We start from the raw sequence: 6,319 nt of genomic DNA on the forward strand, positions 1-6,319 counted from the left end.
CTTTGAGTTCTGATTTATAATTTCAGACGAGTATGAAGATGAGGATCGGGCTCGAGCGTCATGAAATGTTTCTTTGGGGGGTTTTGGAAACACGTCCTCGTCTCTGTCGTGATGAAGTGTCTCAGAGTATATTTGCTACGCAGCGCGAGTTTGATCTCAGATGTGTAAATATTCCTGTGTCGATACGTAACATACACTTTGTACGAAACTGTAAAAGCACAGTTATTGTTGTTATTACACCAAATAGTTTTTTTGTGCCTGAGCGTTAAAACAAGCTTTAATAAAAACTCTAACTTCTCTTCCCAAAGACCAGGTGGATGTAAATCTACACCACAAACCAAAACGTCCGGGACGAAAATGATTTAACTTTCATCAACACGAATGTCTGTAAGAGTTTTTATCAAAAATCAAATAACTTCATCAGAAGTTCAGAAACATGAACACGTGAACAAACATCAGTGATAAGAACGTCCTCACATGACCTGGAGGGGGCGGGGCTTAGGACCTGTACCGCAGCCTGACACCAGGGGGCGACCAGGAGGATTTGGCTTCACTTTAGATCGTGTCCATCTTTATTTACAGTCTGTGTGTATCACCATTACGTCACACTAATAATCAACCTGTCTGTGGAAATTAAAAGAAAATGAACAATTATGTGATTTATAATTTTTTAAATCAGAAGTTTAAACTTTTTCTGTCTGTAGATTTTATTTATTCACGGATCCTTAAAGTGTTAAAATTACGTAAATGTGGATTTAAAGTGAAGCCCAGTTTCTTAGATTTAAAAGTTCTGCTCTTCATTAATACTTTGTTCAGATTTTCGATGAAAATCAATCTTCTGCTCTTCAAACTCTTACAGACGCGTTTGAGTTGCTGAAAGTCAAACATCCTCGTGAGCGACACGTCTCTTCTTCTTCTTTTCTTTTCCTTTTTCAAACATGCAGATTGATCCAATGCTGTAAATACAAATAATGGGATTTTTTATATGACGGATCAATGGAACCGAGGAGAAATAATTTGACTCAGTGAAACATAAATGTGAATATGAACCAGAGTTTTGATCCAAATTCACTTTCTGTTGTTCCAGAATACGAAGCTCCAGGAAAATCGATGCGGCAAAACAACTTCCTGTTTATTAAACATGACGGATATGAAGGAATTCATGAATTAACGAATCCATCAAAGATCTTAATATTGTCTCGTCTTTTAAAGGGTCACAAAGTGTCGTAAAGTTTCAAAAACTGAGAAACACAAATTGGTTTTGCTGCAACAACTGGACTGAACAGGAAGTGAATCTGGCTCGTCGCTTCTGATGATGATGATAATCATTTCGTCTGTAAGAAGAAAACAGGAAGACGTATGAATCCACGTTGACTCGATCTCGTTTGCATGACTCACCTTCCTCCTCCTCCTCCTCTTCCTCCCCCTTTTTTAAATGAATGATCAAAAACCAAAAAGTCGTTGTTCCAAAGGAAATAAAGCTGAAATACAGTTTTGATTCTTATCACCGACGATCTCTGTGCTTGTATCGTGCTACTGTCTTCACTACATGATTTTACACAACAGCCTTTAAAGAAATGAGTTTCTGGAACCGATGTTTCCTCTGAATTCCTTCCAGTGCACGATAACGTTTGTGCATCAGAGGAGCGGCACATGAAACACACTGATGTTGAATCAAATATGATCAGAAATGATTCTGTCACGATGTTGCTCTCACACAGAACACCTCGCAGATCATTTGCGTGAGTAGATCACGTACAAAGTAGCCGTGAATTCGCGACACGAATAACGCGAAGACGCAAAATTCTCAAAAGTCTCATTCGCTTCACTCGCTCGAGTCGACACATCAGAATTGTGTCTAAATATTTGTGCGACGGCTGCGTTGTGTTGAAAGTCAGTTAGCGTTGAGATCCTCCCTCCGTCGCTGTCGAATCAGAAACGGAGGAGGAAACTAAAAGCGTGAGCTGGTGGACGAGAGGAGCTCGACAGGAAGTGAACGAGGACGTCGGACGTTAGCTTTAGCCCCAGTTAGCACAACCTGCTCCGTGTGGTTTCAATCAACAGGTTATTTGTGACCAAAGGCGCCTTCGTTCAAATTCGTGTCGCGTTCCGTGTGAACAAAGCGTAAAGAATGAAACGTTTCATTAAAGTCCTTTGTGAACTCTTTGGACGTGCAGTTACTGCACCTTGCCAGTAGGGGAGCTGCAGCTCTACGTCTTGCTCGCGGCAGACAGTCTCAGCGCTGGTTGAACTGCTGCGTCGTTTCAGCCGTCTGACGACGTCATAACTCACGTGGTTCGTACTGTACGTGGAATAAATACGATGCAACACAGAAAAAAGAGAGTTGAGTTTGACCCGTAACTTTGGACCAAAGCTGCAAGACAGCGATCGACAGCTGCCTCTACTTACTGCTAATAATCTGTAACACACACACACACACACACACACACACACACACTGGACTTTCCGCTCTCTCCAGTCGGATTTCTCAGATTATTCCTTCGAGGATTCGACAAATTCACCAAAACAAACCCAGTCGCAGTTTTCAGACATCAATCACCAGCGTTTTTCCACCGTGGGAACCGGAGACGAACCCGAGGCCTTTTCTCTTTATTTATATATTTAATGTGGAGTGAGGATATTTACTTATTATATAATCTAAATACCTGATGAATACAAAACATATTCAAAAGTGTTGTAGACATAATTCAGGTTATTTCATAAAGAAAAGAGGGGATGCAGAAGTAATAATTACATAATTGTAATAATTGAGCTATAAATAATGGAAATTTGATCCAGACGCTGTAAAAAAAAAAAGAAATTTGGGCAAAAGTTTGAGGTTCAAGGGAATTTTATCGTCATTTACATCTGTTTACATTAATAGATACATGATTCATGTAAACGAGCAATATCGTAAATAAACAAACTATCGTCCTCAATTACACTATAAAAAACACAGTAGAAGAAGAAAAAGTTGAATTAAATAACTGAGTTTAAATGTTATAAATCATAGGAAAAGCAGATGAAATGTATCAACATGAGGACTGTGGGAATCCTTCAAGTGAGATTTAATATAAATGTGCTGAAAAGTCTAAAGTAAATGAATCTCATCAAATGTCCTCATGTGTTTAAAGTGCAGAAGTAAAACGTGAAGAGACTCAGTTGATCTTCAACCTGCTGGAAGCTGTTGGTGTTTTCATCCATTGTGACGCAGCAGCAACGAAAAAAAGGGAAGATAATGTAGAAAATGGGACGTGGACGATTAGTTGGTGTGGACTCAGTGAAGTATCAGGAAAACATGTGTAACTGCGTTTAATGGACGTAATGGTTTGTTTTTAGTGGAATTTCCCTTTTGGTGTGTGAGTGTGTGTGTGTGTGTGTGTGTGTGTGTGTGTGTGTGTGTGTGTGTGTGAGTGTGTGTGAGTGTCTGTGTGTGTGTGAGTGTGAGTGTGAGTGTGTGAGTGAGTGTGTGTGTGTGTGTGTGTGTGTGTGTGTGTGAGTGTGTGTGTGTGAGTGTCTGTGTGTGTGTGTGTGAGTGTGTGTGAGTGTGTGTGTGTGTGTGAGTGTGAGTGTGTGAGTGAGTGTGTGTGTGTGTGTGTGTGTGTGAGTGTGTGTGTGTGAGTGTGTGTGAGTGTCTGTGTGTGTGTGTGTGAGTGTGTGTGTGTGAGTGTGTGTGTGTGTGTGAGTGTGAGTGTGTGAGTGAGTGTGTGTGTGTGTGTGTGTGTGTGAGTGTGTGTGTGTGAGTGTGTGTGAGTGTCTGTGTGTGTGTGTGTGTGTGAGTGTGTGTGAGTGTGTGTGTGTGTGTGTGAGTGTGTGTGTGTGTGAGTGTGTGTGTGTGTGTGAGTGTGTGTGAGTGTGTGTGTGTGTGTGTAGTCGGGATGTTAAGCAGGCGAGAGGTCGCACTTTCAAAACCAATTAGACACGAAGCTGAGTTTCTTTTTTTCTATTTAATTGGAAACATGTTGAAGTGGGAACGTTTCACTGTGAGAAAAAATCACTGTCGTTAATCTGATCTAGTGTGTGTGTGTGCGTGTGTGTGCGTGTGTGGGTGTCTGTGTGAGTGTGTGTGTGTGTGTGTGAGTGTTTGTGTGTGTGTGTGTGTGTGTGTGTGAGTGTGTGTGTGTGTGTGTGTGTGCGTGTGTGTGTGTGTGTGTCTGTGTGTGTGTGTGTGTGTGTCTGTGTGAGTGTGTGTGTCTGTGTGTGTGTGTGTGTGTGTCTGTGTGTGTGTGAGTGTGTGAGTGTGTGTGAGTGTGTGTGTGTGTGTGAGTGTGTGTGTGTGTGTGTGTGTGTGTGTGAGTGTGTGTGTGTGAGTGTGTGTGAGTGTCTGTGTGTGTGTGTGTGAGTGTGTGTGTGTGAGTGTGTGTGTGTGTGTGTGTGAGTGTGTGTGTGTGTGTGTGTGTGTGTGTGTGTGTGAGTGTGTGTGTGTGAGTGTCTGTGTGTGTGTGTGTGAGTGTGTGTGAGTGTGTGTGTGTGTGTGAGTGTGAGTGTGTGAGTGAGTGTGTGTGTGTGTGTGCGTGTGTGTGTGTCTGTGTGAGTGTGTGTGTGTGTGTGTCTGTGTGAGTGTGTGTGTGTGTGTGTCTGTGTGAGTGTGTGTGAGTGTGTAAGTGTGTGTGTGTGTGTGTGTGTGAGTGAGTGTGTGTGTGTCTGTGTGAGTGTGTGTGAGTGTGTGGTAGCAGTCATTTTGTTCAGATCTTTTTTTATTGATATAATTCATGTTCATGTTTATCTGAACAAGAAAAAACACTTTTCACTGCTTTCTAACATGATCCATTTTATTTTAGTCCTTTAAATCATATTTGATCAGATTTCATAATATTTTTGTGCTGTGAGTTTGTATTGTCGCCTCTTCACGTGTGATGCTGTACATTGTGTTAACGTCAATCTCTTTCTCTTCAGAACTTCACAGTTTCATGAACGTACGACTTCCAGACGCGAACACGTTTGGTGAAAACGCGTGAAGCGTGAAAACGTCAAAAACAAGTGACGAGACGTCGGAGGCTCTGAGAGGTCACAGCGCCGCAACATGAGAGTTGACAAAACACAAGCAAACGAAGAAAAACATCTTCATCAGCTTGACAACACGCGCAGCGTTTAGAAGACGCGCTGCAAGTAGACCTTAACATTGAGACAAAGGAAGTGTTTCCAGAGGACACTTAAAAGTGATGCACACTGCGGATTTTGACTCACGGCGTTGTGAAGGTTCTCTTTCCGTCAATGTTGGAATATGAGATAAAAAGTAAGTAAGTGTTTTTGATGCAAAATTAAAACAACTTCTCACTTTGAAGACGTGAAGACGTACGACGTCGCCACGGCAACGTGACAGAAACTCCACCTGCCAGTGAAGAAGACCATGTGTTGACGGTCGAAATCCAACAGAACAGCTGCTAAAGGGACGCTGTCAGAAAAATCTCTGACTGATGTATTCTCACCATCGTGTCGTCACACGTGAGACATACAATAATAATAATGATAAGAGAAATATGGAAGTTAAAAAGAAACAAACATTTCACCTTCTACACTGTAAATAAATGAATAGATATCGGAGGTCGCGCCAAAATGAATAACTTCAATGTCTATTTTTAACATATTCTGTCTTAACTACATTTCAACAAGAGCATCTCATCAGATACTTCTCGTTATCTTCCTCTTCACCCTCCTCCTCTTCCTCGTCTCAGTAGATGAATGAGTCGAGAACATCTGTTCACCATCAGCACCGAGGGTGCAGATGTCAACACATCTGTGTGTGTGTGTGTGTGTTAACATGTTGTTGTACATGTGAGGACACGTGTCATGTGTCTGGTTCCTTCACGCTGTGGTCAAACTCCCGCTGCTGCTGCTTCTCTCACTTCAGCTCCAGACACTTTTTTTTCATTTCAATATGTTGCTTTTATTCATAATATTTTTTTATTATATATTGCTACTGACCATTTTATATTTTCTGCTTCATTTATGTCTCTGCTTTGGTGGAAAGTAACCGACAACATTTACTCAACGACTGATCTTCAGTTCAGTTTTCTGCTACTTATTATTAATTATTTATTAATAACTACATGTTTACACATGACGTGTAAAGTACAAACTGATGGTGATAGTTCTGTACTTTAAATATAGAAAGTGTACATGTATTTTGACATCAAAGTTTTATGACTAGGGGGAAAAAAGATTCCTCAAAATCCAACAATAATTTCATAAATTATTAATATCTAAAAAAATGTTTTTGTAAGAAATAATATTTAACATGCAGTGACATCAATATTAATATATATTATAGATGTTAATTTATCATATTTGCATCAAATGCTTTGAAATAATATTTATA

The sequence above is a fragment of the Scophthalmus maximus genome, chromosome 19 (assembly GCF_022379125.1).
Source record: "Scophthalmus maximus strain ysfricsl-2021 chromosome 19, ASM2237912v1, whole genome shotgun sequence".
NCBI lineage: Eukaryota > Metazoa > Chordata > Actinopteri > Pleuronectiformes > Scophthalmidae > Scophthalmus > Scophthalmus maximus.